General features: G+C 52.1%; 1 protein-coding gene across 7 annotated transcripts in view; it reads left to right on the top strand.

Moving 5' to 3' along the window:
- Positions 1–410: 410 nt before the first annotated feature.
- CMKLR1 (chemerin chemokine-like receptor 1) overlaps positions 411–24,155 on the top strand; it is a 64,773-nt gene continuing 41,028 nt past the window's right edge. For 3 of the 7 annotated variants that reach the window (XR_003517024.2, XM_027576714.2, XM_027576705.2), the window contains exon 1: positions 10,321–10,630. The gene's annotated coding sequence lies outside the window, so the exon portion shown is untranslated. Of the gene's footprint in view, positions 524–10,320; positions 10,631–12,553; positions 12,644–15,137; positions 15,235–16,387; positions 16,493–24,155 lie in introns of those variants that run through there. The other 4 variants (XM_027576707.2, XM_027576708.2, XM_027576709.2 and 1 more) reach the window with 4 other exon arrangements.

The following is a 24,155-nucleotide window of genomic DNA, read 5'->3' as shown; positions in this document are numbered from 1 at the left end:
CATTTGTAGACTTTGACGTTTGCGCATCACTTCCTATGTGTGGGCTGTTTGGAGATTTGCAGGTTCAGCAGAGAGCCTGACAGTCCTGGTCTCAGCCCTCATGGAGCTTGCAATCCAGGGAGGAACTCCTGTCCTCACCTGATCCGGCCTGGATCTCCCTGACGGCATGTCGGGAAGAAACAAGAGTGAACGAACTGAAGAGACAGGGCAGGCGATGGTGATATTAGGGTCCCTGGACATCACCAGTCAAGACAGGGACTGTGGGTGGCTGAGTCCAGCCTGGTCTTTTAGGGGACGTCAAGGCCCAATTTGGGTTTTGGGAACCAATACTCCGGGAATAGTGGAAACCATGGGACAAAGCCAAGGAGCGTGGCCACCAGGATCCTTAGGATCTGGGAGGTCCACAAATACCTTTCTGTGTTGTGTTGTGTCCCCACAACCCAAATCCCATTAGGCCAATAAGCCAGCGCAGATTCTCCTGCCAAAGGAGGGAGAGGACCAGATGGGAAGACATCTTTCTGGGGTGAGTAATTCACACGTTTCCCTTGCTGAATTCCCGATAAGCTCTTGGGCACACCCCTACCCCCATGGCCTTTCTCTCTCCCCAACATCACACAAAAAGAATGTGAAGCGTCCCGCACCGGGAGGCAGCCAGCTGCTAGGCCTGGGTGCTAAAGCAGCATGGAGAGAAAGCTCATCAATGACCCCTCGGTGTCTGGGGGCCCTGGAGTGGGACTGTCTGAGAGAACCAGCAAGCCCAGGAAAACGGCGGAGGGCACTGATTTGGGTGTAGGCCTGCTCCTCCAGGGTTTATGTTCCTGCGCTTGTGGACTTCTCATGGGTCCCGGGTGCCTCTGGGAAGCCAAGGAAGGCTACAGACCCCCTCTCTGCACACTATTATCATGAATCATTTGAGGAAGCTTTGGGACCATTGGAGCTCAACTGTGGGTTGCTAGGGCTTCCTGGAAAGCAAATCTTAACTTGTGTGGCCTCCTGAGGGAGATGAAATGTCTCTGTACTGCAATTATTGCCATTAAAAGGTCAAAATGATAAAAACCAGGCAAACTTTCTCTTAAACGGCCAGATAGTCAATATTTTAGGCTTTGTGAGCCGCACAGTGACTCATCAAAACTCCTCAGCCCTGCCGCTGTAGCAAGAAAGCAGTCACAGCCAATACGTAAATGAATGGGCATGGCTGTGTTCCAATAAAACTTTATGTACAAAAACAAGCAGTGGGCCAGATTTGGCTCATGGGCTATCGTTTTCCTACCCCTGGTAATAATAACAGTCAGTGTTTAGGAACACTTACCACGAGCCCAGAGCTGAGCTATGTGTCTGTATTATTATCCTCATTTTACAGATGAGAAATCAGCATTAGGGACGTTTTGTGACTTGCCCAAGGTTACTCAGCTGGTAATTGATGGAACCTGGATTCCGATTTCATTGTTTTGATCACATAAGATGGTCACCAAAAGTGTTACGAAGGACTGGGGATAGGAGATGATGATAAACCTTTATTGAGATTCTGCTCTGGGCCAGGGACTATGAGAAGTGCCTCATATGGGTTAACACTAGTCATGCCCACCACAACTCATGGTTACTAATAATACTTATGATAGGGAGCTGAGGCACAGAAAGGTTAAGGCGCTTGCCTTAGGTCACACAGCTGGTAAGTGGTGGGGCAGGATTCGAACCCACACTGTGCTCTCAAAACCACCCCCACCACAGCCACCTCCAGTTGCTATGTTGAAGCCCATGGGCTGCGGTAATATCGCCTTTATCGTCTGACAGGACGTCCCTGATTAGGAAACAGTCCTGAATCAGACTCCTGGGTCCCCTACTTGTCGGTTGTTACCCCGTTAGCCCCTGGATCATGGCATGGTCCTAGGAGAGAGTCTTGTTTAGTTGGGGTTTACCAGCTGGTTAGATATTTACAGGGCTGGTCTGAGTGCCCCAGCTAGGCCCCTGTAAGGTGGGGCTGTTCTGAAGAGGCATGTCGGGTGGGAATATGTGGGTGAGCACAGAGTGGGTGGCCCGTGTGGTGACCAGAAACGCCAGGGGCACCAGGGTGCCTGGAGGACATTTCAGTTGAGGGGGATCAGAAGCTTGGGACCCTTGTGCGTCACCCGCCCTCGCCTGCGGCCATGACCCCCACGCCTCCCGTCTCTCTTCAGGGGCGGCTGACTGAGTTCTGGGCTCGCCTCTGAGTCAGAGGCCCCAGCAGGAAAATAAACTTTCTGTACTAAGAGAGAGCAGCTCACTTTTCAAAAATAGGAGAGGCAGCTCTGTTGCTATGACGAATTTCTTGTGTTGCTCCGTGTTTTTGAAATTTTTTACATTTTTTTTATGACCCACATAAAAAGGTACATACAGCCTCCTTATAAAAATACATGGAAAAATCTCCATCTTATGCCTGATCTGAGTGAGATTCAAGGGACTTTGGGGCCAAGAGAGCTCGTCGTAAAGCCTTTGAAGGCTCCGGGATCTCTGACATTTGGGGGACCCCACCCACATCGTTGCAAACCTCAAAATGTCCCTACAGATCCCATTACACATATGCATTTCTTATAAAAATATCTGAAAAGGTTTTAAAAGAATCCATACAACCAGGGTTTTTTTGTTTTTTTTTTTTTAAGAATAAATTATTCAGCGTGTTCTTGTGATTTGGGCTTTTCTATTTCTAAACACACGAGCACTGTGGACTAGCAGCTGACTCACCAGTGTACTGTAGACAGTTCATCAGACACTTATTTATTTTGAGTTTTCAGCTGCCTTTCCGTGTTCTGGGGTCGGTTTGCTTGCGATTTCAGGTTCCAAATATCTCCGGGGGCCTTTGACGAGCTTGTGGACTACAGGTTCTGGGCCTCAGTTTTCCTGTATGCAAAATGGGAGCCGTTTAGGAAGAAGCATGCAGAAAGGGGAGGGGCGGAGAGGAAAGGATGATAGAGCAAATGGGACAAAATAGCAATAATCAGTGACTTTGGGTGACAGTTTAAGAAGTTCCTTGTCCTATGGTTGCTACCTTTCTGTGAGTTTAAAATGATATCAAAATGAAAAAAGAAAACGTTCTCCCTCCATCTAAGGTGGTGGTGGTGGTGGGTGAGGGGTCAGTGGATTAATGGGAAGTTTGCAGAGCCTGGGAGGGCAGCAGGTGCACCAGGGGCTTAAGGGGTGTGGCATCGTGTTCCCTCATCCTCTCTAGATGAGCAGAGAGGATGTTTTTTCATATGCCTTTATATTTTGGGGATCCCTACAGATCCTGCTGGAAGAAATGGGTCTTCTAAAAAGGAAGCTAAAGACATGTGGCCATGGAATCTAAAGACTCCCAAGTCCATTGATCTTGGAGGCCTTGGGTTTTTCTAACAGCGAAGGCAAAAGAGGCCAAGTCCTTGGTTGTAAACTGGTGGGTGGGGCAGGAGCGGGAGGTGGGCAGTGGGAGGAGAAAGAGGGTGGAGGAAGAAGTGTCCCAGATGGCGAATTGGAGTCTTCCGATGAGCGCCTTGCAAGCCAGCACTCAGCATTTGCCCCCTGCTGCCCTCGGAGCTTTACAAGCACAAACGCTAATTCTATGATACCCTGCTGGGCAGGTACTGTTGCTATCTGCTTGCTACAGAGGAAGAAACGGAAACTCAGAGAAGTGAAGTCGCTTTCTCAGAGGTCACACAGCCAGCGCAGTGGCAGAGCTGGGATGCCCATCTGGGCACCTGGGGCTTAACTTACTTCATGTTAACAACGCAGCCAGAACAGGGACATCGGTGAATGATGCACGGCCAGAGCCAGGAGGCAGGGTGGGGAGCCATGGGCTTTCAGAAATGACCCACAGAGTTAGGGCAACACCGTATATTAAGCACTTACTCTGAGCCTTGTGTCATACACCCTACATGCATCATCTCAGAGAATTCTGCAAAGCAGCTCTGCAAGGTTGAAATTAGCATCTCCAGGGTGCCTGGGTGGCTCAGTTGGTTAAGCGACTGCCTCCGGCTCAGGTCATGATCCTGGAGTCCCAGGATCGCGTCCCACATCGGGCTCCCTGCTGAGCGGGGAGTCTGCTTCTCCCTCTGACCCTCCCCCCTCTCATGCTCTCTCTCTCTATCTCATTCTCTCTCTCAAATAAATAAATAAATAAAATATTTTTAAAAAATGAAATTAGGACTGTGTTCTTGACCATTAGACTACACTGCCCTAAAATGCAACGGCTTAGGACTTGCTGTGTGGCTTTGAGCAGCTGCTAACGCTCTCTGGGCCTCTGTTCTGGACCATGGAAGCTTTCCCAGACCCAGGAACAGCCAGCTTGGGTTTGAGAAGGGGTCTCAAACATGCTCCAAGCTCCTCCCATCCCCATCCTGGAACAATAGGCCGGAGCAACCCTGCTGGTACCCCCACTCCTCTCAGGCATCCAGGGTGGTCTCCCCCTACCCCTGCAAATCTCTCTGTTCCAGTGGGAGGAGCTGGGCTGGATGGGCAGGGTTCTGCTCACGGGGGCGTGGGGGGGGGTGGGGGAGCAATGCGCCTCATCCACCCCCACCAGGAAGTCCCGTCGGTCTCGCCCTCCCAACCCTCCCTCTCAGTGCTGTTAACCCTTCCCAGCCGGGACCAGAGCCCAGGGGCCTGGATTCTTGCCAAGCAGACAAAATCGACTGGGCTGTCAGCACCCTCCTACCTCCTCCCTCCTCCTTCTCAGTCCTCAAAAGTCGACTTCTCACCTCTGTACTCCTTCCCTCCACCTCAGAATCCCCCTTCCCCTCCCTCCCTGAGCCTGGTCTACAGGACGGTGCTGGGAGGGTGGGGGGAATTAAGTCTCACCGCTACCTGAACACATACCTCACAGACACACATCATGTTTCCAATAACATTTTTGGCTGCAGGAGTTACAAGTGTCTGATGACGCTTGGCACAGTGTTCCATTCTCCCATCTTGGTAACCCTGCAGGCCTCTCCGTGGCGAAGAGTGAGAACTTGGCCGTCAGGAAGAAGTCTTTGGGAACATGGCCCAGCTGGTCCAAGGAGGTTGGTCATCCATCTGTTCATCCATTTAACAAATATTTATGGAACAGGTACTATGGGCCTAGCAGCAATCCCGACCCCCGGGGAGCTTTATGTGTGGATACGGCGATGGATGGTATATTCACAATACGAATGATCATTGCATTACAAATGAGGTCAGTGCTATAGCGCAGGAAGGGGTGCCACGGGGATGAATGATAGGGGCACTGACCTAGCTTGGGAGTGCAAAGAAAGTAACATTTCAATCAACCTGGGAAGGTTTGGGTCCTCCAGCCCCTCTTTCAGCTTTGCCATCCCTTTAATTTTTTCCTTCCTGGCAGATGAGGTTATGTACTAGGGAGCCATGGAATGTTGTTGAGCAGTGGTGTCACCTTGAACACAATGGAACATCAGGAAGGTGCCTCTAGTAGTGCCCCAGGGATGGTTAGAGGGCCTGCATTGGGGAATGCCAACCTTTTAATGCCCCACAGGACAGGAAAGTGATCCAACGTTCATTGAGTGCAGTGTGCCAGACTCTGTTCCGAGCACGTTGTGGTTGTCAACTTCTTTCATCTTTCCAACAATGGTTTGAGGTAGGTCTTCTGTTACTGTTGTGCGCAGAGGAGAAAGAAAGTCTCCCTCTCTGAGACTCAGAGAGGTTAGGAAATTCTGCAAGGTTACACAGCTAGCAGGTGGAGCAGGGACTCAAACCCAGATCTGTCTGCCACCAAGGTCAGTGTTCTGGTCTCTAGAACAGCCCTTGTGTTAATTTCCTACTTCTGCTCTACAAATCACAAATATTGTGGCTTAAAACAATACATATTTACAGTCCTACAGTTCTGGAGCTGAGAAGTCCAAAATGAGTCTGAAGGGGCTAACATCAGGACGTCGTCGGCAAGGCTGGTTCCTGCTGGAGGCTTCAGGGAGAATCCATTCCTTGCACCTTCCAAGGGTGGAGGCTGTTTGTCTTCCTTCACTTATGGCCACATCACAAATGTCTGCTTCCTTCCTCATCCTACTGCCTTCTGCCCCCACCGCCCCCAAGTCCTTGCCTTCCCCTTCTGAGGACCCTTGGGTTATCCTGGGCTCACCTGGATAATCCGGGATAATTTCCCCATCTCAAGAGGCACAATTTCATCACATCCATAACTTAATCACATGACCATCGAATGAACCAGAGATGAGAAATGACTTGCCCAAGGCCGCACAGCCGGTCAGCGGCTGAAATGAAGCTCTCATTCCAGTGCAGTCTGTCCACATCTTAAACCAAGTCCGAAGTGGGCACAGTTTGGATTTATAGGGAATCCTTCATGTCACAGAAAGTCTCTTCCCAGGCTTCCTGTGGTTTAAGAGCCTCTCTGGTGAACCTAGTTTCGCAACTGATAATCAGGGAGAATGAGGGAACCATTTGCTTTAACTAGAGTGTTGGGGATCCGTAAACACTGATACACCATATATATCCAGACATATACCAAGGGGTGTGGGAGTTAAGATATAAGTTTATGTACACTAGGGTTGGCCAATCCATGGTACAGGATGAAGCAGAGCTGGCACCGGCCCCCCAGCCTCCTAGGCCAATGGGTTGGACTTTTGTTGGAGGACAGAGTGGAATGAGAGAGGCAAGGCTCCTCCTTTAGGTCCAAGGCAGGCATTGCTCAGGGGTCGCTGTGCTCTTTCCAGCCCGACCTGGATGCGGCCTCAGATTTCCTTCAACACAGAGCTCCAGGGTTCCAGAGCCAACCAGCTAGATTTGGGTATAAGAGAAAGCTTGATTCGCCATCTTGGAACTACATAGCATTCTCGAGGGAATAAACAGAGTCTTCTCTGCCACCACCTCTCTTGCAGGTCCCCGTACTCCAGTGTTTGGCCTCAGGTTTCAGAATCCTATTTGAAAACAACAACAAACAACTTCCCCACCCCACCTGCAAGCCTTTTATTCCAAGGAAGAAAAAGCCAAACTTCTCAGCCATGTTCAGAATGGTGACCAAAGACCTCTGGCTTTTGATTGGCCGGGGCAGCTGGATTCTTGCTCTTCCTCACTGGGGGCCCAGGTGGGGCTGTGTGCTCTGACCTCGACCTTGGGCAATCCAGGGGCCCTGCTGGCCTGGGGCCTGGAGTCCTCACTCTGTCAGATCTCCTAGCTGATAAAACCCAAACCTCATTACAGTCTTGGGTTGGCTTTGGAGGCTGGGAGTGGGGTGGGGGGCCTCCAGGAGACCTGCATTAATGGTATCCAACATCCAATGAAGGAGGAAGAGGAAATCTCCGTAAGTCCATCTAGACGCTGGATTTACCTCGCTAGTCTCCCCTTCCGGGATATCCCGAGTGTGCAAGACCTTCCTCAGAGCTTACCTCTCTGTCTCCCGTCCCTCCTCCCCTCCTCTTCCTTCCCCCTCCTCCCCTCCCCCCTCCTCCCTCCCTCTTCTCTCCCCCTCCCCCACTACAGTCCCCCTCAGTCCCTGGCAGACAAGGAAACTGGCTCAGTGAGGCGGGAGGACTTGCCTCAGTCACACAGCTCACAGTAGCGGAGACAGGGATTCGGTCAAATCGACTCTGTCTCATGTCAGAGCCCCCAGCTCTTGACCACTATTCCGTGGACTGACAAGGCAATTTGTTCCAGGATCCAGGATTTATTCCTAATGGAAATGTCTGTATCTGTGGCTTTCAAACTTGAGCGAGCATCAGAATGCCCTGGCGACTTTTGAACACACAGCTCACCGGGCCCCGCCTCCAGAGGTCTGGTTCCCAAGGTCTGTAGACGGACCTGGCTTAAGAGCTTGAATTTCTAAGAAGCTCCCCAGCAAGGTGTCAGCGGCTGGTCCAGAACCTGCACTTTGAGAACCACTGGTCTCAGTTAATGACAGACATTTAGATGGTGATGTTCATGATGCACAGGGTTTCTATCGCATTGTGGAAATATCCTCACCTTTGGACCAGGATGCTCTGGGGCTGCTGTCCGGCTGCTAACGGTGCCCTGGGATGTCCCTTGCCTTCTCTGGGTCCAGTGTTCCCATCTGTACAGTAAGGGCATGGATGAGATGCTCTTGGTCCCCTGGGCAAGCCTGGCAGAGTGGGGAGGAGAGGGCTTTAGAGTCAGGCTGGGTATGACTTCTGACTCTAGGGAGCCGTGTGACCTCGGACAGTGACTTAACCTCTCTGTGCTTCCAGTTAGTATCTAGGAAATGAAAGAGATGATAGTTTCTAAGTGTCCATCTCACTGGACTAACAGTTGAGGATGGTGGGGAAAAGAAGGAGAGGTTCTAAGGCTGGTCAGATGGTGAAGGACATGTTCCCACACCCACCCAAGCCCTTAGGTCTAAAGAAGAGCAAGTGACCCTCCCCCCATCCCCCCTCCATTTTCTCTTCTCCCTTCGCCCACCCTCCTCTCTCCCCTTCTCTCTCTCTCTCTCTCTCTCTCCTTCGCCCTCACCTTCTTCACCACCCCCCCCTTCCTTTCTACACAAGCTAGTGTGGGCAGCCTTAGCTTTGGAATGAGCCAGACCTGGGTTCAGTCGGGCCTCTGTCGGCCCCATCTGGGTGCCCTTGGCAAAAGAACGTCTCCCCTCATCTGTAGAACAGGTGAAGGACACCTCCTCTGATGTGGGGGAGGGTCACGTGACTCATTCCGTGGGAAGCCCCCCACCCCTGGCACGGGGCGATGCACACAGTGGGCCCTTCGGTTAGTTCTTCAGTCTGGAGGCCGAGGGCCAGGCTCTGGAGCCCGATAGTCTGGGTGGAATCCCAGCCCTCCTGCCTATGGGCTGTGTGGCCCACGGCAAGTGACCTGACCTTTCTGGGTCCCAATTTCCTCATTGGTACAATGAGGGCAGAAATAGTACTGGCTTTGCAGAAATAGTACCTCCTGAGGATGAAGGAGCAAGTGGCCGGCCGGCACCCTGTCTGGGTGTCCGCTCTTGTGTTTATTCTGCCGGTGATGCAATCGCATGGACAGCGAGCCTGGCACCGTGCTTCGCCCCGGGGCCAGAGCAGGGCACAGAGTACAGTCCCTTCCCCAGCTGAGTTTCCAGGGTAAGGGAGTGAGAGAGACTCTAACAGGAAGGGGCACCCCTGCCGCTGTGATGGTAGGGGAACCCCGGTGGGGAACCGAGAGCAGGGCCCCCCCTCCAGCGGCAGGGGGTGGGGAAGGCTTCTGGGGAGGTGGTCCCCAAGCTGAGACTTGAAAAGGGAGCAGGCGATCCTCTGAATAATAAAACATATGTTCATAGGAATTTTGTATAAGAAAGTAATTGGATGAGCGTGAAATGGGGTGTTTATTATAGTCAAAAAGTTGAAAAGAACTTAACCAGTCACCCAGAAAGTGTCGATTCAATAAACCAGTCCTTGGTGCCTACGTAAGTAATAAACTGCATCCATTAGGGAAACAGAAGTTCAATAAATAATTAAATAAATAAATAAACAAACCAGTGCATCAATTCAATGAAATAATGAGCAGCTGTTAAAACAGGGTAAGGTGTGTGTACACACACACACGCACACACCCCCATCACTGAAGGAGAAAGCAGGTTACAGGATGGGATGTGGAGTATGACTGAGCCATTTTCCATTTAGCTATAGAATATATGTGTGTATGTTCATACCAAAGTGTTAATGATATTTCTCTCTGGGGAGCAGGGTTTGGGATGAAAGCAGGATTTATATTTAAGCAACACAGGGCCTGAATGTAGTTAAAGGTTTTGATGTATTTTGTCAGCTCTCCAGAAATGGTCTATCAATGTATATTCCAATTATGCAGAAGATTTTTGCTTCCCGGTGACATTTACTAAAACCAAACATTATGAAACATTTTCATCTTTGTTCATTTGATACTTTATTAAAAAATCTCATTGCTGTTTTAATTTGCAAAAAAATAAAATCAGGAAAAGGGAGCACAACTAGGGGGCCAGGACGGGCACCCCGGTGGAGAGAGGTGGCCCAGGCTGGTGGGATACCCAGCAGCTCCTGAGGCCCTTGCAGGGAGCGGCCACCTTTGCCACAGCTGCCTGGGGCTCGCACGTGCTCCTGGTTTGCGCTCAGTGGGGGTGGGCACCACTCCCAGCTGGGCTCCGGCCGCCAGAGGGGTGGGTCGTCCCCAGCGGGCCTTGCCACCAGCCACCACCCACAAGCTGGGTCCCTGGCTGGCAGGCAGGGGTAGCCTCCTCTGGCGGCCCCCGCTCCACGCAGCTGGCCGCCCCCGCCCTTGGCCAGCCCAGTTTCCTGCCCCTCCCTTCCCCCCTTCCCCCCTCCCCCCCCCCCCCCCCCCCCCCCCGCCCTCTCTCTCTCCCTCTCTCTCTCCTCCCTCATGCTCTCTCCTCCCTCCAGCTGTTTCTCTGGCAGAGTTCTGTCCCATTCAGGACAGCAGCCCCAGCGAGTGAGGAGCTCAGGACAGCCCGAGGTCTCCCGAACAGCCTCCTGAGGGCTGAGGCTGTTCTTGGGGGGGAGGCTGCAATCCGACGGGTTCCGGAGCATCTTGAATGAATGGACGGACTGCCTTCTGGGCACACAGCCACAGCCAGAGCACAGTGTGGCCGAGAGAAAGAAGTGGGGCCACACGGGTCCCCTGCACAGCCTCCAGTGGCCTGAAGGACTGAAGGACTCCCCAGAAGTCCAGGGGAACCCTTGGGAAGACCCAGGCAGAGACCAGCCACAAGGTATTGCGCTTGGCTTTGACATCGTCTGGAGGGGCCAGGAAAGGGGGATACTCGTAGAGAGAGGAGGCCTGTGCTTCCGTGTAACATTTAATGTTGGTCAAAATGAAAACATGATTTTTCAGATTTCCGAAGTAATGCATGGTAATTGTAAAAAACAGCAGGGTCACCCTATTTTTAAAAGCAGCGAGCTCCGTGTTTTCCTTCATGACTCCACCCACGCTCACAGCTATGAGGCAGGTTGTTTCCCTCTCCCAGGTGTCCTCGTTTTACAGGGGAGTGAACCAGGGCTCAGAGAGGGCAAGGCAATAGCTCGGAGCTGCAGAGACAGTAAGCCGGGGGGTGTGGGGGGTGGCGGTGAGGGGAGGTTGAGATTGGAACGAAGCCCACAGCCCACTGCTTTGGCCCCTGGGCTGTATCTCTGTACAGAGACTCAGGGGGAGGTCCTCACCCAGAGGTGGCCTTTTGGGGCGCTCTCTCCGTCGCCCCCACACTTGCTCGCCCACCAGTTTATCTCTGATGTTTCTTGAGTGCCTACAGATGGAGAAGACACATCTAAGTATGTAGGTGTGGACTCACGCTTCCAACATCTTGTTTGGCAGCCTCCCTTGTCTTGCGCTGCAGACTGTGGACTCCCATCTCTGTTCCTCCTGGATACGTTTTAATAGCTGCATGGAAAGGCTATCTTGGGATTTATGTAACCATTCCTCATTGTGGTTGCCACCTTCTTCTTCTTCTTCTTCCTTTTTTTTCCCCCCATGATTACAAATGTGCTGTGACGAACCGCTCTTACACAGTATCTTTGCATGTCTGACCTATGGATACTTTTCCAAAGGCCAAATCGCGGAGTCAAAAGTGTGCCTGTTCTTAAGGTTTGTGAGGCGTCTGGCTGTTTCCCTCTACATTTCTTTATTAATGCTGATCATCCCTTGCAAACTCGTTGTTCATTTTTCTTTTATGATTCTACTGTTCAAATCCACTCCCACGTTTTTTTCTGTTGGTATGTTTATCTTTTGTTGATTTTTAAGAGTTCTTTATATAGGAAGGATGGGAGCCCTTTGGCAGTGCTAGCTGTTGAACATACCCCGCACTCCCTTCTGCTTCCGGCTAGCACCTGGGCACTGTCCTACCGTTTAAATGAGTACACCGTAAAGGCTAGCCTTGAGCGCAGTTATACACAGCACATCATAATCCAGTAACTGCTGCTTTAGATAAGTGTGATCACTCAGACCAGCTTGTGGTTCAGATAGGCCAGTGAGGAGGTGGCCAGGTTTGGGGTCTGTCTTCTTTTTCCAGTAAGAGGCCTGATCCCCAGCCTCCCTATTGGCAGCCCCTGCTTCCTTTCGAAGAGTGATCTTCCCTGTGGTTCTTGCTGTCTCTCTTCCTTCCTCCAAACTCCAGTGGCGGGAGGAGGGTTACTTGGCATTTTCTCAAGAAAGAAGGCTTAACTTAAACCAGGGATGCTCAGGCGGTGGGGTGTCAGGCACTGAGAAGCCCACGGGAGGAGTTCTTTCTTGGTACCCAGGGACCTTCTCTGGACTCTGCCAAAACTTCAGGGAATAGGTAAAGTTGACTTCGGGCAAGTCACGCCCCTCTCTGGCTTGACCCCTTCTGAGAGGTCCCTGTCTCCGTTCCCAGTCACATCTGTCTCTCCTGCTGGCCTGGGAGCTCCTTGAGGCCGGACTTGGGGTACTTACTCTCCTCTCTGTATCCTCAGTGGGTGCTTGGTAAATGTTCACTGAATAAATAATCAGGCCTTGGTTTTGCCATCTGTAAAATGGGATGGGTGAGTCGGACAAAGTCTCATCCCTTAGATGTTTCCTTAATTAACTCCTCTCAGTTGGCAAACCACTTTACTGCCATGATTTTCTTGAATCCTCACCATGGCTGCATGATAGAGATATTATTAACATGCCCATTTTACAGATGAGGAGACTGAGGCCTGGGGAGGGGTTCCGAAGTTAGACGTCCACGAGAGGCACTAGACCATCGTGGCTGCAGAGTGAGTTCGTTTGGGTAAGTTTGAACCTGGTCTGCCCCCTGCCAGTTGAGTGACATGGAACAAGGTATCTGTATGCTCCAGTTTCCTCACCTGTAAAATGGGAATATCATAAAGACTAAATGAGATCACGCACGTGGAACACTTAGCAGAGGGCCTGTCATGTCGTAAGGAGCTCCAGAAACATTAGCTGTGATTCTCTGATCGTTTCTATACCACCTGCCATCTATACCTTTGACACCCATCCGAGCCAAATAGAAATTATTATTGATTTCTTTACCAGTGGGTTATTAACGCTCAGGTTCCCAGCAGGGTACAAAAAAACCCCTCAATGCCTGTCTCACTCGCTTTGAGCTACACTGCATGAGCGTGGTTATTCCTGCCAGTAATCCCTGCCAGTTTCAAGGCTGCAGAGTAGACTCGGGGCTTCTCAAAGTGCTATCGTGGGAATGCTGGCATCGGAACCATCATGAATAATATCATTCATGCCGAATAATCATGAGTATTTCCTAAGGCTTCAGTTTGTGCCATCAGAATCCCCGAGGGCGAGGCGTGCGAGTCTGCATGTGGCGCCAGCTCCCCAGATGGTTCGGATGCACCCCAAAACTTGAGGGCCGCTGAGCTAGAGGATGTGAACATCTTTTCTGTTTGCCTTTTGTCCAGGTTTCTGGGTTGCTTATTGCACACAGAGGTTGATTTTTTTCCTTTCTAAGCAAATATCTATGTACTTCTGTGAGTCTGCATGTCCTGTGTCAGCAGTTGAGGCCAGGAGGCCTGGTGCAGAAGTGAAACTTTATCTTGTAGCGCCACAGAAATTCAGAGTGTGCTAGCTGTCACCCAGTGTGTGGGCTTTGGAATTATTTTAAGAAGCAGAACTCTTTTGTCCGATGAAAATATAGGGAGGATGGCGACTGGAAAATGGATACAAGGCATGTTGTTCTAGTTGAAACAGAGGTGGAGGACTCTGGGCCGCCGCTCACAGAACCTCACTCTTAGAGCTCGGTGGGGCAAGTTGAAAATGGCAGATCTACTCCAGACTGATAAGAGACCAAACTTTTGGAGCTTTGTGGAATTTGCTACGTGAGCTTAGGCAAGGTGTTCTCACTCTGTGGCCATAAACATCTCATTTGTGAACAAGGAGGTTGAAGGTTGTATTAGTCAGGGTAGTAGCTGCAGTAACAAATAGCCCCAAACATGTATAATGGCTCAAACAAAACACTCGTTTAGGAGAAGGCAGGTGTTTCTGCATGGGGGGAGGTGCTCTTCCATGTGTGTCCCTACTGTCCCCTTGGACATCGCTCCTAATGAAAGAAAGCATGGAAGTGTGGCACGTTTGCTTCTTCACTGCCTTCTGCCACATGGGAGAACTAGTCCTGTGGCCAGTCTAGTCGCAAAGGAGGCTGAGAAATGGAGTTCTTGGCCGGCTGGCTCTCTCCCAATGTCTGCTATATGCTGCGGAAGGGGAGAATGGATTTTTGTGGACAGCTAGTTGTCTCTGCCACAAATTTGGTATCCTCTTGGGTCTCCCTTTCTCATGATTTTAAGTCTAAATTCTCATTAACATGGTGTTAACAAGGTGATGTTGGATCCACAAATACTTTCCTCACCTCAAGATAATCCCCATCAGATATACTGAGTAAATGCCCATGCTCCAGACCCATCACCATGGGTTTCCCTGGAACTTAGGCAACTGCCATTCTCTTTCCCTCCTGGAACAAGCATAACAGTTTTATTGAGCACAGCACACTTCCTGAGCCCAAGGCTTTCATATCCAGTATCGCCCTACAGCCCTACCTAGAAAGGCTCCATGATTATCATCCCCATTTCATAGATGAAGAGAATGAGGATCAGAGAGGTAAAGGGACTTGCCCAAGGTCACATATCTCATAAGCAAAAGAGCTGGGATTTGAACTCAGAAAATCCTAGTCCTGTCTTAGGGTGGCATCGCACGTTGGATGTGTGTGTGTAAGCCCATATACGTGCATGTGTGTGCATGCGTGCGTGCGTGCGCACGCATGTGTGTGGTTAGGGTAGGGGGTTTCCTTGGGCGGTATTCCCCCAGGGCTGGGCATGAGGAAGGTAGAGGTGCAGGAATCAGTGTCCATACCCTTAGCGTGGGCCGAGCTTGCCGGTCATAAGGCAGTTGGGTGGTTGTCCTAGCCTGGGGGAGCTCAGTATATCCAAGTATGACAGCCACTGACCAGAAGAAAGGGAAGGGGGGGTAAGGACCTGGGCTCCTAGGTCTCATTCCAGAACTCATCTTTGTTCCCCTGGACCAGGTCTGGGAGGCAGGGAGGGCGCCCGCTGAGTTGGCTGTCACTTTGTGCTGCCTGTGGACATTGGGACAGGCTGGTTTCCGGTAAAATTAGGAAACCCGTTAATTTGCTTCTCTTTTGGAACTTCTGGAGTTTTGCAGTGATGGGCACAACAGGATCGAGAAAGTAGAATTTCTTGCCCTGCTGGGTGGAATGGAGAGGTGGTAATTCTACCCAGTGCTATCCAAGAAGGAAAGATATACGTGGTCACAGACTCCACAGCCGCTTGCTCTAGCGTTTGGAGCCCATCTCTGCCCCCGAATCTCCTGTCACCTCATGTCCTCCTCTGTAAGGTGGGTGCGCTCTTAATGCCTCCTTCCTGGCATCATTAGGGAATAACGTGAGTTAATATACATAAAGCATGGCACGGCACATGGTCAGCCCAGTGAAGACATTTCTAATTTTATTCTTAGGAAAGCAGGCATGGAAGTCTGCCTTTGCGCATCTGGGTCCCTACGGCAGTCTGGCACCCCATGATTTTGGGTCCCCAGGCGGGAAAAAGTCATTTTGGCGCGTCTCTTGGCTTCATGCTTCGCCCCGTGGAGAGTCCTGGGCTGGGGGTGGTGGGGGAGGCTCAGGCCTTGTCCCATCCCTCGTGGCCACTCTGCAAGCATGGAAGTACCAGCAGCTGACTCAGCAGGGGGGTTAGTGGCTACGCAGGCAGCATGTCAGAATCAGTTCTGCTTTCTTAAGGTTCATGACTCGGGTCCTCTGATCCCAGCCCTGAGGACGGATCTTATGCAAGGAGATGGTTGGGTAGGGCAAATGGGGCAAGAGACCATGGCTAGCATGTTCAGGTTTTCCCTCTGGGAGCCTGGGGCCGGAAGACAAGAGAGCTGGGTTTGGCGCCAGCCACCTGGGTGAGCTCAGGTCAGCCCATACCTCTCGAGCCTCAGTTGCTCCCTGTCTCAGCGTTGTGGAGAGCCCATCTGCAGCACTCAGGAAATGATCAGGGGTGACGATGAAGGGCAGGGGAACGTTCAGCACACACCCATCCCTTGTTGTCCGGATTTGTTTGAACGGTTGTCAGAATCTACGAATTCTTGAGTATGAGCCTCCTTTCAGAGGCTCCAGGGGAGAACCCACCCCCTCGCCTTTTCCAGCTTCAAAAGGCTGTTCAGGGGCACCTGGGTGGCTTAGTCGTTAAGCGTCTGCCTTCGGCTCAGATCATAATCCCAGGGTCCTGGGATCGAGCCCCTCATCGGGCTCCCTGCTCAACGGGAAACCTACTTCTCCCTCTCCCACTCCCCCTGCTTGTGTTCCCTCTCTTGCTGTGTCTCTCTCTGTCAAATAAATAAATAAAATCTGGGAAAAAAAAAAAAAAAAGACTGTTCACACTGCTGGATCCATGGTCCCTTTCTCCATCTCCAAAGCCAGCAGCAGTGGGATGAGTCCTTCTCACATGGGATCGCTCTGACTTTCCTGGTTTCCTCTTTCATTGACAAGGACCCATGTGAGGATGCCGGGCCCACCTGGATAATCTGGGATAATATCCCCCATCTCAAGACCCTTGACTCAATCCCAGCTGCAGAGTCCGTTTTGCCATGTCAGGTAACGTATTCTCAGGTTCTGGGGGTTAGGACATGGGCAGGCATTATTCTGCCTACCACAGTAGGAGACATCTCGAACACTGATCTGTGTCTGTTTCCTGAGTTTGGAAATTGAGAGTTCAGATGGCTGCCATCGTAGTGACAGCTGGCTCAGCAGGGCATTGACCAGTCAGAACCAATGTGAGTGTGAGCCGCCCACGAGGCTGTCCTGGGGTGTATGGGTGACCATCAAGCCTGACCGAGTCTCTGGGCTTTGGCGTCATTCAGGCTGCATTCAAATTCCTGCTCCACTACCCACAAACCCTGTGGCTCTGAGCAAGTGAGTCTTCTCATCTGTGAAATGGGATGGCAATCTGCCTTTGATAAGGGTGGTGGTTAGGAAGAAATGAAGGTGCCCAAGTTGAGTGTAGAGCATGGTGTCTAGAACCTGGTAAAGGACTCAACATGAACTAGTGATCCTCCTGGTGGTTGGGCCTCTACATCAGGCCCTGGTGATTTTTAGACAGGAGAACCCTTCTGTTTCTGCCCCGTGCTGGGGAGAAGTGCTAGCCCGGCTCATGGGCTGTGGGTACCCTCAAAGAAAGGGGGTTCATTGTTGGGAATGTGTGTGCCAACTCACACTTGAGTTGTGGGAGGGTGGTACCAGATGCCCAGCCAGGCTTGTGTTCAACTAGAAGGTTCTCAGGCTCTGAGATGTCTCCAGGGAGGGTCTATCTCATCCCCTTGCTGCAAGACCCTGCAGCTCCCTGTTCTGCTGTTCTACCCATGGGGCTGCTTCCTCCAATTCTGTCTCCTTCTGAGTTTCTGTTTCTAGCTCTGCTCCTGATTGCTCCACCCTCTCTGAGTTGTCTTTTGAAACAGCCCAAGTGGGCCCACTGGATTCATTTAGTCCCAGTGGGGTTCTGCTTTCTTCTGATAGATTAATCCCCTCTCAGTCTGGTACCTTCCTATCCAGTAGACCCAAGAAAAATCTTGAATTGACATTGAATCGAATTGACATTGAACTTGACATTGTCTAGTCCAGGGATGGAGATCCAACACTCCTCACTCACAAGCCACGGCAGACAGGAATCTGTTTCAAATATTTATCTCTGTGGTTCAAACCACTCCAAAATGTGGTGGCTTGAAATGACTTCTTTGTTCACATTTCTGTAGCCGGGCAGAGTTCTGCAGAGATGGTCCATGTTTGTTCCACGTGGTATCCGTCAGATCACTCATGGGCTGCATTCAGCAAGGAGCTTGACCAGGGCGGGGCCAGTTAAGATGGCCTCATGTCTTGCTGGAACGCATGCTGCCTCTCCCCACGTGGCAGCACTCCCTGGACTTCTCTCCCTGGAGGCCCAGGGCTCTGGGAGAGTGACCAGGCCTCTTGAGATCTAGGCCTGGGGTTAGCAAGCATCACTTCTGCCACATTCCGTTGGTCACAGCATGTCACCAGCCCAGCCCAGACTCAAAGGAAAAAGCAAGAGAGTCCACCTCTTGATGGGGGGAGTGACGTGCATCTGTGGGAAGGAGGTGATATTAGGGCCCATCAGTGATGACAAGCTATCGACCACATTTGACCTTAAAATTCAATGGATGACAATGGTCATCTGAGATAATCATGTGTCATTCCCGAGTGTCTTAGTCTGTTGGGGCTGCTCTCACAAACTACCAGAGACTGGGTGGCTTGTAAATGGCAGAAACTCCTCATTCATAGTTCTGGAGGCTGGAAGTCCAGGGTCAGGGTGCAGACATGTTCAGGTTCTTCTGGGCTGCAGATGGCTGACCTCTCGCTGTGTCTTCACAACAGTGGAAGGGGTTAGGGAGCTCTCTTGGGTCTCTTCTATTATTTATTTATTTATTTATTTTTTAAAGGTGTTATTTATTTATTTGACAGAGAGAGACAGCGAGAGCAGGAACACAAGCAGGGGGAGTGAGAGAGGGAGAATCAGGCTTCCCGCGGAGCAGGGAGCCTGATGCGGGGCTCGATCCCAGGACCCTGGGATCATGACCTGAGCCGAAGGCAGACGCTTAACGACGAGCCACCCAGGCGCCCTTGGGTCTCTTTTATAAGAGCACTAATTCCACTCGTGAAGGCTCCACCCTCATGACCTCACCTCCCAAAGACCCCCCCTCCCAACACTGTCACATTGGGAATTAGGACATCAACATATGAATTGGGGTGCAGGGGGGGCACAAACATTCAGACCATAGCCCTGAGTATGGGTTAGTCCACCCTTTCACTTCTCAGATGGAGAAACAAGCTTGAGAAAGGGAGAGGGACTTGTCTAAAGGAGCCCATGAAGGTAGTGAGAGAATCAAGACAGAGCCTCCGTGCCCCCCCGACCAGGAATTACTGAGCACCTACTGTGTGCCAGGAGTGTGGGATCCAGGGAGAGACCAGCCCTGCCCTCAGGGGGCTCCCAGTCACGTGGGAAGACAAGTGTGTCAACAGAGTGGGGGTCCCTCTAGCTGGAAAGTTGGCTTTAATGGCCGGGCACACAGGCCCAATTGCTTCTGGGTCATGATCACTCAAGACATTTTCCTCCATCATCCGTTCGTTACAGTAGGTGAACCCTGGCCGTTTGATTGAAAGCATATTGTCGGGGTTTTTTTTGTTTTTTTGTGTGTTTTTACAAATTTTATTTATTTATCTTTTTGAGAGAGAGCACTAATGGGGAGAGGAACAGAGAGAGAGGGACAAGCAGACTCTGCGCTGAGCACGGAGCCTGACTTGGGGCTCAATCCCACAACCTGAACCGATACCAAGAGTTGAGCACTCGACCAACTGAGCCACCCAGGCGCCCTGAAAGTGTATCGTTAAATACATTCAGTGTGCAAAGTACTACAGGGGTAAAGAGCTTTGCTGGGGAAGTCCGGAAATAGCACCTCGAGAAGAAAGTGCGGATTTGAGCTGGCTCCAAGGATGAGTTAGCTTTGGACAAGGCCTCTAGTTGGCTGGAGCAGAAGTTGGCCAGAAATAAAAGATATTTCAGGTGGCGAGAGCAGCATGAGCAGAGATTTGGAGGCTTGATGAGCCAGGGGTGTCTGGTGTGGTGGGCGGAAGCGGGGAGTGGCCGGAGGGAGTCTGGACGCTCTGCAGGGTCTTGAAGATCCCACCCAATTTTCTGGGTGGTCCAAGGCTGCCCTGTTTTACCAGAGCAGCATCCTGTTGTCCTGAGGCTCACTCTCTCCAAACCCAGTTGCTTTAAGCTCGAACATTAGAACAATTGAAGATTCCAGACAATCCCAAGCTAATTGAGTTTGAGATTCCAGCTTGGCAGAGGGCCTGTCGGTTTGTGGCTCTAATCTCCTGGGTTGTCTGGTCCAGAAACCAGCTCGGAGAAGAGAGTATTTCTTTGCACTGGTGGCTTTTGGGACTGAATGACGGATACCCTCTCCTCCCGTGCCTAGGACTTGCTGACCGATGTTAGGCGCAGAGCTTGGGGAGAACGAGGTGTTTCCTCCAGGGCTGAAGAAAGTTGATTTAGGCTGGCACCTGTGGTCAGCCTGGGACTTGTTTACTGCAGGGAGACTTTGCCAATGCCCCGTTGGAGCCAGACTGAGCCGGGCTGGGCACTGAGGAGTCCACAGGCCTCCCAGCAGCAGGGGAGGTCGAGCTGACTGGCGTCAAGAGAGAGTCTTCGGGGAGTGCCGGCAATTTGCAGCCTCTTTTATGGCAGAATTGACTCACAGGGGGCTTCTCCAACTGTCAGGGATTTGGGTCACGAAGAAAAAGGGCGTCCCTTGAGTCAGAATGGGACGGCCACCTGATGGGTAGAAGCAGAAACTCTGCCCGCTCACAGACCTGTTTTGAAACCCATTTCTGCTGCTCACTGGCTGTGAAACCCAGAAAAGATCACGTAACTGCTCTGTGCCTCAGTTTCCCCCACTGTAAAGTGGGGCTCACCAGGGTGTTACACGGCTTACGTGAGATCATGTGTGGCCCAGAGGTGGGGCTGAAAAGCACTGTGGCCTCTGCATGAGGGGGCTTGGCTCCAGTGGCGCAGAATGGTGGGGGGTGGGGGGACCAGAAGTCCCGAGCCAGGAGGGGCTGGGAAGTGCCAAGTGTGGACCATGCCAGGGTCATGCTTTGCCCCACGCTTTCCCCTCCACTTTCTGCCTTGGCCCGAAAACATGGCAGGACTGGATGGGGACCTTGAATCGTCAGCCTCTCTTCTCCTGGGGGATGCGGGGCCTGTCTGGCCTCAATGGGCCTTTCTTTTTCTGGTACCCCCGCACCACCACCACCCGTGAAAAACCTCAGCCATGAAGGAAATCAGGAACAGGGCTCTGGGGAAGGGCAGGGCGGCTGCCCGGAGCCTGGCTGGGCGATGCTTCTCACCTCGCCCTCACCGATTCCTGGCGGGCCTGACGGTGAGGCCGCTGCACCGGCTGGGGCCCCCGGCCTCCTCCCCATCCAGCCCGGCTGGCCCCAGCTCCATGCTCTCTGTTCGCTCCACGTTCTCAGCCCTCTCCCAGAGCTGGCATCTCGCGTTTGCCGGGAAGCCAACATCACGCAAAGTTCCTCCTTCTAAGAGTTTCTTGGGCTGTGTCCCCTGCCCTGGGGGACAGGTGGCTTCCACTGGCTGAGTCCCTGCTCGGCTTCTGCCCTGTCCCACTTCCTGTCTTTCAGATTGTCTTCTGGGGCCAGTAGGCAAACCCCAGCCTGTTTGCAGCCATACTTTCCTGTCCAGGGTGAGGCTCAGAGAGGTTGGTCGGCTGCCCAAGGTCACACAGCTGCTAGCCAAGGGAGACGGGCCCCTGACACCAACTCCTCTACCTGCCTGCGCCCGTGACTGCACCCCGCATGGCTCTTCCTATTTTCCTGGCCCCTTTGTCCAGAGTCTACATACCCTCCTCCTTTGTGATTTCTAGGCCTTTCTGCCTTACCTCTGCCTCAGACCCTCCCTATTCCAATTAGGTCTATCTCTTATCTCTTCTTCCTTTTTTTTCTTTTTTAATCAAATGCCCCGTTCCATCAGAAGCCGGTTTTCGTCCAAATGTCCAGTTGAAAACCAAAGCAATCAACTCTTTCACACTGAGGTATTTGCAGCTGATGACAGCTCGCGGGAGCAGGGCTTTGTGAGCACAATGGCTTAAATCAGCAGAGAATGTCTGTGCTGGTGGACATCCAGGCGCTGTGGACACAAGGTGAGGGGAGCTTCTCGGCCAGGGATCTTCCCAGAGGCAAGCCAGCGGCAGGCCCGTCCTGCTCCAGAGACCCGAGGACAGGCGGTTAGAGTCAATTCCATAGAAGTGTGTATTTCTAACTTCCTCACACCTCCACCAGAGAGGGCTTCTCTGTTCTTCTTTTTCTTGTAGATGGAGGGGTTGGAATTGAGTTGCTTTTTTTTTTTTTTTTTCTTAATGTGACGAAGCTGCACTTTAGCATAGCTTGGAGAAACAGGGCTGGCCTGGGAGGCCGTGGGGACAAGCGTCGCAATCTTGGCACACCCCATATCTACCAGAGCCTGGGGGCAGAGGTGCTTGCCATGGCCGTGTCCTGGCTCCTGGATGAGGAGTCTGGTGTCCCTGTCACCCTTCACTGAACTAGGAAAACTGTCTTCCCCTGTGCGGGCATTGGCGGGGAGCAGGGAGCGGGGAGAGGCCGGGCGGTGCCGGCTGGGCCAGGGTGGGGCGAAGCCCGTGTGGTCCAGATGTGTCTGGAGAGGCAGAGGGGCCTGGCCGGTGGCATTTCTGGAATCCCACTGCCTGATTTCACATTCCTTGACTTCCTAGCTATGCGGCCTTGATTTCCTTATCTGTAAAATGGGGGCGAGGATGACACTGCCTCATAGGGTTTTTGGGGTGGGGAGATGGATGTAGGGGAGGACACTTTTGTGTTTTATCTTTTTTTTTTTTTTTTTTTGGTATTTGCCACAGGCAGCTGTTTAAAGGCAAGAATCCGGAATGGGGCGTCCACACACTGGGTGCACACAGATCTGGGGCCTGGTGCTCAATACATGCACAAGTGTTTGCAGTTTTGCCACTAGCAGGCTGGCCCGGTCCAGTCTGTGTCCCTAGTGATGGGGGGCTTTGGTAGGAAGCTCTGCCCCGTTCTGTTTTCTTGCGGAGGGGCTTTGGGCAAGTTGCTTCACCTCGTTGAAAGCCATGTTCTCAAAAACTCGGGGTGCATTGCAAGGGGCGTTGAGAGGGTGCAGGGGTGAAGTCGAAAGAGCTCCTGGCTCCAGGGCAGCGATATGCTTCTGGAACCATCTGAAACCATCGCTCTGGGGATCATCTGGCTCCTCCAGGGGTGGTGGGGGCTGGCTAGTTTCTCTCCTCGGTGTCATATGGAAATGCTGCAGGCATCTCGGGACATTCCAGTTCCTGAGGGGGCTCTGAAACTCGTGGGGTTCTGGGCTCTGTCCCCAGACGTGGGGTGCAGAGCCAGGCCACTGTGAGGAGCTGGGGCAAGTCTGGCTGGCCCCTGTCTTCTCAGTGTATAGCCCTTCCCACTCTCCCTCCTCCCCTCTCTCTCCTTTCTTCTGTAGCCAGTGTTCTAAGTCTTCCAGAGGTTGAGTGGAGCCTCTTTGAGCAAAAGCAAGCACTTACCTCGAGGTGAGAGAGGGTCCCCGAGGCTCCAGGTGCTGGCTGGGCTCTCTCGGTGGCTTCTTCTCTCTGGGAGTTGGCTGAGATAAGATGCCATGATAAAAAGGTGTGGGCCTCAGTTGTCCAGGAAACCTGCCCCGGGCACCCCACAACCTTGCGCCCTGCACATCGTGGGCAACCCACAGCTCTTAGTGAGGGGATGCCCAGGTGAGCCCCAACAGCAGAGGGGCACGCCCACACACTCTGGAGACCAGGATCTGGAGCATCTCCTGAAGATCCCTTCCTTCCCTTCGGGAAAACCAAATCCTCACTGACGTTATTTTGAGGTTGTGTGCCTATTTTTAAAACGTAAAATTATTTTGAGGGCGTACGCTTTGTTTAAAAAAGAAAAAAAGCATGGGAATTTTGCATTCAGCGCCATAATATTCCCCTGCATTTAAAGACAGAAATTGCGGCCCTCAGAAATCTTTGGGTCAGCTCCGCGGAGGGGACCTTCATCTGTGTTCTGGCTTTCTGTCTCTGTGGCTCATTCAGAGAAATTTGGGATAGGAAATGCATGGATTGTCAGGTTTGAGGGGGACACTGACAATTGAGTCTTCTTCCCTAGCCCCCCATCTCTCCACTGTGTATTGAAGAAATAGGCACAGAGAGGTTAAGTGACCTGCTCAGAGTCACACAGCTGGTAAGCAGCAGAGCTGGAGTTTGAAGCCAGAAGCCAGACAGCTTTAACCGCAACACTTGCAAAGATGCCACTTGGGTGAGTCCTGTTCCCCTCTACCCTGCTGCCTAGCTGGGGCTGGGCAGCTGGAGCAGTTTCCTGGACAACTGAGACCCACTTCCTTCCAGGGCATCGCCTCTGGTCACAGTCAGCTCCCAGACGGAAGAACCACTAAGAACCCAGCTAGCACCTGGGCCGCGAGGACCCTCCCACCGGGCACAGGGAAGGTTTTGCACAAAGATGCAAACTTTAGGATTCCCCAGCTGGAGTCCTGGACCTCTGGTCTGGGCTGGGTCCCTCTAGAGGAAATAGCCTGTGTGCCTTTCGTCTGAGGCACTTGGCCAGCCTCTCTCTCCAGGTGGTTTGGCTTTTGCCAAGTGTCTAGCCCTTGGCTCCGGTGCCACTCTCT

Source organism: Zalophus californianus, chromosome 14 (assembly GCF_009762305.2).
Source record: "Zalophus californianus isolate mZalCal1 chromosome 14, mZalCal1.pri.v2, whole genome shotgun sequence".
Taxonomy (NCBI): domain Eukaryota; kingdom Metazoa; phylum Chordata; class Mammalia; order Carnivora; family Otariidae; genus Zalophus; species Zalophus californianus.
Note: the sequence above shows the minus strand (reverse complement) of the source record. Positions and strands in the feature narration are given on the sequence as shown.